We start from the raw sequence: 13,154 nt of genomic DNA on the forward strand, positions 1-13,154 counted from the left end.
AGAAACTTCTTGGGAACAAGGAAATGGTGGTGGTTGAGTTAGCCACACCTACCCGGGCAAGTAGGACATTGCTTCTCCCCCTTAGCCTATGAAGGAGGGAAGCCAACACTTGCCACACTCTGTGCCTAGTGGGTAAAGAAAGAGACATTCAGACTTCTTGCCACCCCAAAACAAATTTCCTAGTTTTCTAGCCATTACCCCAGGCATTTCAGGGAGCCAGAGTCAATGAAGCAGTCCAGTTCAGTTAACCAAGTAACAGGGTGAGTTCTTCCATATGTTAACAAGATTTGACCCTTTGTTCTCACTGTAGTTCCATCCACTGGAACAGGCCATGCCTTTTCTAAACAAGGTGGGGAACCTATTTCAGCTGGAAGGCTGCACCTCCTTGCGGGCAATTTTCCAGGAGCTGCCTGCCTGTGGATGAGATGGGTCAGAGACAAAAATGAGTGAAGAAGCAATAGTTGCAATTCATACCTCTTTACAGTAGGCTACACTGCAACCACGCAAAAGCCAGAGGTTTCTATACCCTTCCACCACACACACACTGCTCTCTAGTTGGGCAAGCAGAGGCATTGTCACATTTCAGGACACATTCCATTCAGGCAAAAGCACTCTTAGGGGTGCAGAGCAGGACTAGTGAGGGTGCTGGGGGGAGTTCCCAGCTGCAGACAGAGAGTGCTGCAGTGGCCAGGGCCCCCAAGGCCTGAGGTTATCCACCCCTGTACTAAGCATTTCTAGCTGGGGGGTGTGTGTGGGCAAAACCAGAATGAGAAAGTAGACAGGTATTCCGTACGCTGATGAAATGAGAAATGTTGCACGTGCTGAAATTTCTTCTTCCACAGAACTTGGTAACATTGCAGGTGCCCTGTGTTCCCTTTCACTGTACTTGCATCTTAAATCCACACTTTGTGGACTGGTTGTTTCTTCTTAGCATCCCTCATTGTTCTTGTTAGGCAGCACACAGGATGGTATCAAAACAGTCAGCTTTTGTTCTGTCTTGTTCTGATCCAAGAGAACTTCAAATAGAGGCCAGGCAACCAAATCATATCAGTGGAATTTTGTAAATCGGGTACCAAGGATTTATTTATACCTCCTTAACGAGGTAGGAGTTGCAAGGGATTAAGCATCAAAGATTCCCCAAATAACTGGAGACTACGTGACTGATCTGCTGCCCTGGACTAAGCCACACGTGTGCATGAGCCCTAGAAGAATTAGCAGTTGTGTTCACATACTCCGTTGCTCAGGTTGCATTACGAGATTCAAAGGCTGGCTGAGTGTCAGCAAATATCCGTATACCGACCATCAAGACAGATTTATTAGGCGAGATGCCTGCTAGCCAGCCAAACACTGTGATGCCTGTGATCCTAATGTTGACTTTACAACAAATGAAAAAAAGTAAATGTGTTGATCTATCCAATTGCTTGTTCATAAAATGCTTGACAGAGTCAAGATTAAGGATAAGCTGGTTTTGATTGCCGTAAAACACACAATATTTTTGTCATTCTCCAAACTCCCCTGAACTTCCATGGTAGGTGTGGGAGCAGTGCTTTCTCTCTAGACATTGGAACTGTGTGAAAAAGCATGATTACATTAATTTACGTAACGCCCAAAGCTACTCTGTGTATGCACTCCAGAAAGATAACATAGAAAAGGAGTGACATTGATGATATCTCACCTGTCTAGTGCTCTGCATGTGTTTTTGCCATCAACAGTGATAGTATAGCACAGGCATCCCCAAACTTCGCCCCCCCCAGATGTCTTGGACTACAATTCCCATCTTCCCCGACCACTGGTCCTGTTAGCTAGGGATCATGGGAGATGTAGGCCAAAACATCTGGAGGGCCGCAGTTTGGGGGTGCCTGGTATTAGCATAACTGCTTTGCATGATTATTTATCCGCAGCATCTCCAGAACTGGGAAATACTGAAAGGAACCCTGGAGATCTGTTGCCAGTCAGCACAGGCAACACTGAGCTAGATAGACCTGTGGTCTGAGCTGGCATAAGGTCGTTTTCTGTGTTCCTACAACCCAACATTTTGGATTTCCTTTAAGGTGGAATTGTAATGGAGTGGACTGGGGCTGGACTTGGATAAAATGCCATTCTCTAGTGACACGCCTTTCAGGTAAAGGTATATGTAGCATAACAAATACAGATCTCCACAGGACAATGCTAAACTGTCTAAAATGCCAATGTTTCCAGTTATCTGCCTCTTTTGAAAGTTTGTGGACATTCATTGATGCTGTTTTGTCTTGCTTTTTTTTCCAGGCTCTTCATCTGACACGAGAGCTAGAGGGGGAAAAAAAACTTTGCCAAATCAACTGTCAGCAAGGACAGGGATACCGTTTACAGCTTATAACCTTTGTGAACCCTGCATTATTTTCCTAACAAAACAGAGACTGTTAAAGAGCCCCAGAACCAGAGTGATGAACCGCCATGTCTGGAATTGAACTCATTCTGAAGTATGCAAAATCTTCCTTTAATGGGATGGCCCACCACCAACTTGAGGATATGTTGGTTCAGCCACCACTCTGTTTCAGAACACACTGTGTAGCCTTTACAATAGTTTATTTGTCAATCAGTATATGGGGTTCCAATATGTTTATGGGTTGCAGGATACTTTCGGTTGGCTTTTATTTTTCAGGGTTTCCCCTACCCCTCTTAAGGTGTGAGTATTCTCCCCCCCCCCAACCCTGTGAAATGCTTTAAATTGTTCCTTTTCACATGCCGATTCCTCATGAATATGAAATGCAGACTAATATATGCACACTGAAAAGCTGAATGGATTTTGGCTTGAAAATACCAACAGCACTTGAATATTTCAGTCTTTATAGCACCTACCAACTATTTGAATTCGAAAGGTGGTTTATGAGGGGTTTTAATGTTTGCTTGTTATATGGTTTGGGCTTTTATTTTATTTTTTAGTTGGTTGATTCTGATTCAGAACCCTCCCCCTGCCCACGCAAGTCTTTGCTTAAATTTAAGGGTACTCTTTTCTTTCCTTTCAATACCAAGAGGGTGCATTTTACCTCACAAAATTAGCCAGCACCAATGCTGCATCCTTACCAGTGTTCGAAAGCTATGAGGCGGTGGGGGAAGGGTAAAGTCATAGTGTTTTATGAGTCAGTAACTGGCTTGCTATTAGTCAGATCGACTCGGGCCTAGTGTGTAATCCTAGCAGTTCTGCCAAAACAGCTGCAGTGATTGTGATTGTGATTTTGGCCTGCCCAGGCAATTTAGCAACTGGCTGATCTTGAAAATGAGTAAGTGGTCCGCCCTGGTTGCCATCTTGCCAGACAATTAGTCCTTAACAGCCTAGAAGGCAGCAGCTTAATTTCAGATTAAATTTATTAATAATAGTAATAACAACAACAACAACAACAACAACAACAACAACAACAACAACAAAGGCTTAAAATAAAAAAGACTATATTGCATGAAAACAAGAGTTTTATGTATATGCATCATCCAGGACTTGGGTGATTTATTACTTTGGTAAATATTTTTACATCCTCTCCTTGATTATTCTTTCCTTCTGAAGTGTCATCGAGACTAGGAAGAGAAGCAGAGGGAAAGGCAGGAAGGAGAGACAGGGTGGGGGAATACATACAGATAGCTTTTCATAGGAGCGTAGACTGTAATTGGATAAATTCCACGGAAAAACAAAGTAGTTTTTATATATTTTGCTTATATGGGTTTCTTTTGTAAATTTATATGGTAATAATGACTGAAAGGTATGGTGCTGTGCAGGTCCTCTCTGTTTGATTACTTTTTATTGATACCTTTTGGGGAAGATAAGGGCAAAGAGGGAAACCCAATGGTACGATTCAAAAAAATTTGGTGGGGCGGGGCAGGAAGTGGTGTGAAGACACTTTGGGTAGGACAACATATACAGGATTTCTCCAAAGTGGTATATGAAGAACTTTTCTTGGCATAAAAAAAGACATAATGCATATAAATATATAAATATATTTTATTATGTACAGAAATGGATCATTATGCATGAATGTTAGGAGAACAGGCTAGCATTTTAACCCAAAGTTTCAGTGCATGAGTTTCCACTGGCACATGAACCATGTACTTTGTGGTGTGACTCCCTTCAGCTGCCACACTTGTAGGCACCCACAAGCACCCACACACTTATACACACGCACACAGACATCTGTGGGCCCCATATTGCTCCTTCTTTTCCAGCCCTTTGAAGTAATATTGGTGAAATTACAGCTCCTTATATGATGGAAGTTTTGTTTCGTACTGTAGCCTCCTCCTCATGACTGTGCTGCGCTATTCTCTAGATGAACATGTGAACTCCATCATGCAGTTCATAAAATGAATTATGAAAACTCTGTGCTGTCGTGGTTCTAAGTAGCTCATAGAATATAAACTTTCCACATAGTTAAAAGATTTTTATCATTTTCCAAAAAATGCAAAATAAATAAAAAAAATACAGGCTATTTTTTTAAGAATTAAGGTGGTATATTTATCAATGGCAGGGTCCAGTTTATCATATTTCTTTAATCAGAAATAACCAATGTGTGCGTTTTTTCTCCACATTGGAAAGGGCTTCCCCGAGAGGAAAACACTGTAAAATTGTCATCTGTTCCAGGGGCTTAAGGAAGGTGTCATTTTCTTTAGAGAGACTCAGTTGCAGGTACCTATTACCAAAGCTAGTTAAGAATTTGCTCACAAGCCTTCACTGCATAGGAGTATCTGGTACATCATTAAATGTGAATTCAGCTGACAATGACATTTGGGGGTGTTTTGTTGTTTTGTTTTGTGGTGTTTCCTCCCCCCCCCAAAGTATAGCAATGTGTTTGGTGACTAACAGTTTATTTTATTTGTAAGTTTCTGTCTTTCTTCTCAACAGGAAGTCTGTATAAAAAAACAACCTGGTACACAGCAAGCTTTATGGTTTCCTCATTTGACTTCTGTTGAATTTCCTTTAATATTTCAGGGAGTTCATTAGAGAAACAGGTATATTCTTTATTTTGCAAGCTCTAATATTAGTAAGGTGATTAATTTACACAAAGAGTAGAAGCTGTGTGTGCAATCTGTCCACAACTAAGCCTGTTTCAGTGGATGAGAGTTAAGCACCTGCCATCATTGGGGACTTGTAAGGGGACTTGAGTAAACATGCATAGAATCAAACTACATGGCCACAATCCTAAGTACACTTATTGGAGATGACACAGCTCAATGGTTTCAATAAGCTTTCCATCCTCATTGTTAAACTCCCATATGTGCTTATATAATGCCCAAGTGACAGGCTTCCAAGGAGGCCCAAGCACCTGGACCATACGTAGATCGGTGGTTCAGCATGTGCTTCACATGCAGAATGTCCCAGATTCCTGGCATTTCCTGATAGGGTTGGAAAAGACTCTGTCTAAACACTACTGAACTAGATGAACCAATGGCCTGACTCTGCAAAGGCAGCTGCCTATGTTCCTCAACTTTTAGACTTTATTGGGAGTATTGCTGGGAGACAATTGTGTCATTCCAAAGTATGTGTAAAGAGCGTGCATCATTGAACCAAGGGAGACTTCTGAGTAAACAAAGAGCCTAAATGCAAGCTAGTTAGACTAGGTTACTGAAGCTACAGGCAACTTGTTTCTATTGACAACTATAGGATAGTCACAGTGAACACCATCAAACTATATTTAAGCACTTTGTAGCCTGATTCTATGCATGCTTACTCAGAAGTAAGTCTCACTGATACTACATTGCATTCTGGACTCAGTAATAGGAATGTAAATCTGAAAAGAGCCCACAAAGGTCTATCAGTCAATCCATTTTTTGCCCTCCTCTATAGCTAGTCCCTGTAGCCTCTCACAATACACAACTCCAAGTATTCGACCTGTTCTCAACTGGGAGGCCAGTCAACAAACCATGCTCTTCAGACATCATCCCAACAACTACCGGTAGGCCTATATTCCAGTTTATAAGCATAAGTAGCCTCTGTGTCTCATATTTTATCTGGAGACTAGAATGAGCAATGATTTCTCAAGCTTGCCAGACTATGGCATTTACATGGCTCTAAAGGAATCCTGTGTTAGGGGAAAGCATGATCTGAAAAATCCTCTAGTTAGATACTAGACCACTTTAGAAGTAGCACAAAACCATGGTTTGGTGTTACAAGTTTCAGTGAGTCTCAGGCTCTCACACAGCCACACCCTTCTCCTCTATCTGCAAGATTAAAAGCTTCCACTTTCCCCTTTGAATAAACAGCAATGTCCCATTTTATTTCTAGACTCAGGAAATTGATTTTATGGACTGTGGTTAGTCAACGAACCAGAATCCAAAACAATAATTTAATCCTTGTTTGCTTAAACAAGCCACAGTTAGAATAAACCAGGTTTCTGAATTTGGATGTAGCATCATATATATCTATATCTACCCCTCTTTTTAAAAGTGGAAGCTTTCGGTAATCTTTTTCTTTTGCATGTGAAAAGGATGGGGAAGAATCCAAGCCTGCAGATCATCACAGCTCATTCTCATAGTACTCACTAAACCATGGTTTACTGTTAAACCTGAATGGGGTACTGTGCCAAAAAGTCATGTATTTTCTAAATCCAGAGGCTAATATTATTGCTTGGATCCTTTGACCACCAAACTACATTTTTCAAATGCAAACCACAACCTACTTACCTTGAAGCAGTCATGGAGCACCTGCAAGTGATTTGAACTTCCCAGCCATCCACTATCCCAATTATCCATCGTCCACTACCTAAGGGTTCAATTGTGAAGATCACTTCAGTCCCACAGAGCATTGAAAAGTGGTGCATTCCTGATGAGTTCACTCTTCATGTCCTTAAATGCTATGGTATATGAGCATGATTATCGGTGCACAAGCCGCAGTTATTATATTGTGTCTGTAGGCAACTTTGCAGGCATTGTTGAATTGTTTGTGGGATTATACTTATAAAATACAAGAACTAGGTAACTAGCCCTAGTCACCCTACTTTTTGGAATTATGAGTTCATTACAAATTGAAATTGTGTCCATTAAATAAGAATTTGGCATAGATGCGTAGGCAATTTCTTTAACTGTCTACTGAACAGTTCATAGGATTCTGTTTTTAGAACACTTCACGTTTCTTTTTTTATTTCACTCTTGATGAAATAATTTCTCTAATAATGGGTTACCAGATTGCTGCCTATCATATCCCACCGTGTTCAAGAACCAAATGTTGGAATGCTGATCTCTTCGAAATGACATCATTGCTTGGCGAAAAACCTTCATTCACTAGTTTCTATACATGGTGTATATTGGAAATACCAGCAGATGAGGGGGACCAGATACTTTTACTTGCTACGGGGAGGGACTAGGGAGGGAAGGGGGAATATATTGTACATTTTGGCTTCACGTGTGAAACTTTTTTTAACCAAAAAAAGTTGCATGAATGGACAAAATATGTATACAGTATCTGTAAAACTGTCTTATCTGAGTTATTTCTTTCACTGTCAGACCACATACTTTGGAAGAATATTCCATCCACTGCCTTAGTGCATGGCCATCTTTCCTAAGAGATGCACAATTTTTACTTTTCGTACAAGCTACCTTGCAGTTTCGTTTGAAAGCCAGCACTGTTGCAAACACAACGGAGACTTTTGTGAAACCAAATGCTGACATGGGTGAATATACTACCTTACTACGTAATGATTGGATGTCAGTTTGATTTTGAAATCTTACCCCTTTGCAAATGAAATAGCAGTGCAGAGCTTATCTCCACTTGGTGTTAGTAGATATTGCCTCATGTATTCCATTCTCAATTGTAATCTAGTTTGTAAAAGAAATTGTGACGCATGTAAATAAAGCATAATGGATCTCTATGCTGAAACATATAGGCTTGGTTTTGCTTCATTAAGTTGTCTTTGTAGAAGGATCCAAATGGGTGAGGTTTTTTTAAAAAATAAATCATAGGTTTTTACATTGTATTCAGTTAAGTAACACCCCACAAAATAATAAAAAGGAAGAAAAATAATAATATCCACATAGTCTCCTTTTATCATTCATTTTACAACATAGAGAATACCTTAATGATATATTCAAAGGTCAACTATACACTTTACAATCAATGAAGTATCCCATCTATAATTATACACCTTTGACCTTACATAATCATAGCTGCCAAGTTTTCCCTTTTCTCGCGAGGAAGCCTATTCAGCATAAGGGAATTTCCCTTAAAAAAGGGGAGAACTTGACAGCTATGTACATAATAGATTGATTTTGCCATCATTGCATAATTCCGTATCTAACTATGCCATTCCTTAATTGTCAGAGTAGTAGCCAATCTCCACAAAGCTGTGAATAAGGTCCTTGCAGCTGCTAGCAAATAAGTCATTTCCTTGTGTTCTTCCTTTACTGGCCCTTCTAGATAATTTAAAAGAAACATAACTGGAGGTAATGGGACTTTGTATCCCAGAATTCTTTATAAATGTACTGTGACCTACCCTCTGCACAAAAGTTTCATATTTCTATTATGTGGGGAAAGTCCCACTTTCCATTCTGCCATTTCTAGCATGTGGGGGAATTGTTTTTATTTAGTTTAATTTTACTGGTGTGATATACCATCTACTCACTATTTTATAGCAGTTTTCTTTTATTCATGAATTCAAAGAAGCCCTAACTTTTCCCACACTTCCTTTGGTATATTTTTCCCAAAGTTCTGAGCCCTTGACTTTTTCTGGTCCCATATTATATTTCAATAGCAACTGGTAAATTGTTTATCTGCTTTAAATTAGTTTCTCAAATTCAGTCATTTTTCTAATTTGATTAGAGATTTTTATCTGTTCTTGCAGTTTAGAACAGATTCAGAAGTATTCAAAACACAGAGGATTCCTTCCCACCATCTGTCTCTTAATCTCTAAATATGAACATATATCTGTGCTTAATTAATCCATGAAATCTAAAAATATCGTACTTTTCCACTTTTTTAACTTAAAAAGATTCTCTTCTATTATGTCTGGATTGGTTCCAGTGAAGAGAATTTAGGATTGAGTTGTCTTTTCTATCAACCACCTATTCTTAACAAATTAGAAAATTATATATATATATCTTTCTCTTTGGCGATCACTCGTTGCTGAGTAAGATTGTCTTCCATAAACACGGTTTTAACAATGAGTCTGTAAGTGGCTGTGGAGGCCAATTCTGGATCCACACGTCCTTCCACAGTGGAGACATTGGTTTCCGTATGGGAGTTGATCACGGTGTGGATTTGCCAAGCGTGCCTTCCTCCTAGCACGTTTCTCCCTTGCGTTCTGAGTTTGAGTGTCTTCAAAGCCCATGGCTCGTGTGTGTGTGTGTCTGTGTGTGTTTGTGTGTTTCTGGAACTCCAATCAAATTTTGTTCAGATTTAGCCTATTGCCTCATAAGGGCTCACAATCCAATCCACCAACCAAGTTATTACGGTACATTTGAAAAATAATAAATTTTCTATTTGAATCTTGCAAGCCTCCTTCCTGCTTAGCATCATAAAGATGTTTTAGATCAGGGCTCACCAACCTGGTGCCCGTGGGCATATATGTGCTCCATGAGGCTTTGACTGTGGTGTCCTCACCCCTCTTCTTGCCAAAATCAGGCTTGAAACAAGCATTCCATTGTTGCTGACACAATAGATTGCAGTGTGTGCTTGTTTGTGACGTAGTGTGGTGCCAGTGTCTCCAGTTAGCAAAAATGCCCATAGAGCCAAAAAAGTTTGGTGACCCCTTGCTTTAGTCACTGATTGACTCATAAAAGGTATAAAAATTGTTAAGGTACTTTCATAGGAGACACAAACTTTGATGTGTGCCAGATATTAAATACAATACAATTTAGCCAATAGCTGCATCAGATCAGTTTAGGCTGTAGGATTGAGGCATGGGATCAATTACACTGCACTGTTGTGGCAATGCCCTGATACCGTAGCTGCAGGATTCACACCGCGGCTCAATAAACTGCTGGCCTAGAGTTAGGATTGAAATTGCTCCTGTGTTATCCTACCCCAGGCTGCCTCTCATTTCAGAGATGCACTTCTTACCTACTGCTCATACTGTGTTGGACTAGCAGCAACGAAGCACACTGGCACAGCCTTTGGCATCAAATCCTGAAAAGTTGGGCAGCCCAAGGAAACCGCCGAAGGAGTAAAGCATAATTGCTTATGGAAGGTGGGAGGGAAAGCATGGCTCTTTTGCTATGTTGCTCTCCGAACAGCTAAGAGGTAGTAGTGCCATCAAGGCAGAGTGCGTCTTTCCCAAGTGCCCATCAAAACCTGCAACTAGCTTTGGCTGCAGTCGTTCTTCTGTTGAAAGCTTGTGAAAGAGTCTGTGCCCATGGAACCTGTGCGTGCTTCTCTGAACCCTCTTGGTTCATCAGATAGTCTGCAAGAGACAAATTAGTAGACGGATGGGATCGTTAGCTTCCAATTCTTTCTTCGGCCTTACCACTTTTATCTTAATTTATCTTCCTTTCTAGTGGAAGTTAGCACAAGTGAATTGAGATGATGCTCAGATAATAATGGCTAGAGAGAGGCTGTCAGCGTCATGAAAACCAAGTGTCTGCTGCCATACCAGTATTGGAAGGATAGGGTGTTGCTAGATGGTTCTAGAAACTATTCCATGTTATTCATGCCATGGAAGTCTGGCCCTGATGTTATGACAGCCCAACATTCCCTCTAATAATAAAGCTGGGGAGCCAGCGGTGTGCCTTCTGCTTCACTTTGTCCTACCAAGGGCCTAGTAGAATAAAGTATACTGATGACATTGTGTACAGTATCTCGAACTCCAACCTGCTCTCATTCAAGATCCTTTAAGCCAGGGATGACAAACCTGCCACTCACAAAGCCATTTGAAGTAGATTGCCAGCTCTCCTTTTCTTCCCCATTCTGGCTCTTCGCCCCAGGGACATATAGCAATCATTTGTCCATGCAGGGATAGTGCCCACCCCTAAAACGACACCATTAATTGCATATGGTTGGAGGGAGAAATGATACACCTCCAGAAATTGGTAGTGGTGAATCTCAGTCCCACACCCAGGAAAGGTCCTGTTACCCCCAAGGTGTTTGGGTGTGGGTAATGCGTTGCGTACCAGCATGTGTGCACTGGCATGCAGCCTTTGGAAGAAAGGCTAACCACTCCTGATATCAGCTGCTGGGGTGTCTGCCCCTCCTGCAAGGCTTTAAGAAGGGTCCTCCGGCATTGTTAATTAAGATGGGAGGGGGAAAGTACCCTTTCTGATCTAAATTAACTCACAACATCCCAATCTTAATTGAAACTGGGACGGTGGGAGGGGGGGAAAGACCTAAAATCTTAATGATCCAGAAGAAGGGAAATGGCAGTTACAGGAAATTAGTCATGACACCTTGATGGCACTTACATTTCAACCACAATTTCTTTCCAAACTCTTCCATACAGTGTGGTCACAGAACGTTAACCCACTTTCCCGTTCTGTACTGGTCAGGTTCAAGGACATTAAATCTGTTCCCTACTCTGTAATGCTATAGCACACAGGTTCTGCAAAAAACAAAAACTCTCCCCGATTATGTGGAAGTTGTTATATTTGGTTGTTTACCTTCTGGTGTTTTATTTGCTGCTTATGACTACTTTTGTTATGTTCATAATTACATAATTTTTTCCATGTTGTAAGCTGCCTTTAACTATGGAGAGGTGGAATACAAATAAAATGATGCATGTACAAAATCGAGCACCTATTGCCACAAACAGATACTCGATTTTGCTCCAAAGCCATCTATAAATAGCTGAGCAAAAGTAAAGCTCGGACAAGGAATTATTTAGAAGGAATATAATGCAACAGTGCACCATACTGATTTACATACGGCTCTCGATGACTTTGATAACTTGGGAGTTGCCTGTGCATATTTTGCAAAATATCCTGTTTGAAGTGCCATCATGTGACACAAAAAAAAGGTTCATTGTAATGAGATCTGTAAAGTTTGTGTGTGCAAGATGGTGCATGTGAATTCACCTCAAGAGGGATAGTCAAAAGCATCCTGGCCCCTATAGATTTTATGTGATTACATCTAGTTCTAACCACTGCTTTAAAAAAAAGAGGAAAAATATTCACACAATCCAATCCTGTGTATACTTACTCCAAAGTATTTGCTTCTGAGGTCGGTTGGCCTTATTCCCAAGTATACATTTCTGGGACTGCAGTTCAAATACGCAAGGCCTGCTAACATATGCAAACTGCCTGCTTTTTCTCGCCACACAATTCCCCCGGTTTCCATGTTTACAAGTGTAACTTGGCCCTAATTTGCCAATTATCATATGCAATAATTATAGTATTGTATTCTGCCCAAGAACAGGTCAACAATCACAAAGAGCTGGCCCCTCTGCTTTGTGAAGTTGACCTCTGTCAGCTACAGACTTGTTGCAAAATCTGTAGATTGATGACTCATGAGTTCGCTTGAGGACTTTGACTTTTCAGTCTGAGGGTGACAATGCTAATCTTTTGTGCATTTTTCTCTACATTTCCTCATTGCCATGTAAGTTAAGACAACATTTGAAGCCAGAACCCAGAGTCTTTGGATTTTTAAGCTAATTTAGTCCTCACGAATGCCAATGAATTCCAGGAAAATGATCCCTTCATCTGCAACAGGAGATGGGTTTTTAAATAAACATATTTCCAGATTATAAGACTTCCAAATACTGTAAATGTATTTTGGACACGTGCTGGACCTCACAAGCAATTTAACCCTGCATATTTTGATTTAAGATTATCCCGGTTATAGTCCATAAACCAGTTAAACCAGAGCACTTGGATGTAAGCCAGCTTTACACCCATTTACGTCAATGGAACTAATTTGATTTAAATCGGGGCATTCCAGCGTAATTGGTTTGTGAATCAGGTTGTTACTCATAGATGTCAGTAGGACAAAAGTGCTTAAGTCCAAGTTTTTCAACTGAACTAGATTAGTTTGGCTGTTGAAACTTAAAATTGTGTATTTGCTTGTTTAAAACTAAATAAAAACCTCAGATTTTTTTAAAAAAGAAGTTTCTAGCAATCTTTATTATGTAAGAAACTGAATAATTGTTTTTTTTAAAAAAATACACATCCTTCTACAGGTCAAACACCACCACATTTAAAAAGGTCAAGGTCAGCCCAATTGCTGAGTGGGACTAATTCCTTCCAGGCTTATGAACATGCCTTGGCAACCAGTTATC

The 13,154-nt window shown here is 40.4% G+C and overlaps 1 protein-coding gene across 1 annotated transcript in view; it reads left to right on the forward strand.

Moving 5' to 3' along the window:
• The window catches only part of FOXO3 (forkhead box O3), a 119,362-nt gene extending 114,466 nt beyond the window's left edge, over positions 1-4,896 (forward strand). Inside the window, exon 3 of the mRNA XM_035109282.2 lies at positions 2,266-4,896. The gene's annotated coding sequence lies outside the window, so the exon portion shown is untranslated. The remainder of the gene's footprint in view (positions 1-2,265) is intronic.
• The last annotated feature ends 8,258 nt before the right edge of the window (positions 4,897-13,154 follow it).

The sequence above is a fragment of the Zootoca vivipara genome, chromosome 3 (genome assembly GCF_963506605.1).
Source record: "Zootoca vivipara chromosome 3, rZooViv1.1, whole genome shotgun sequence".
NCBI classification, from domain to species: domain Eukaryota; kingdom Metazoa; phylum Chordata; class Lepidosauria; order Squamata; family Lacertidae; genus Zootoca; species Zootoca vivipara.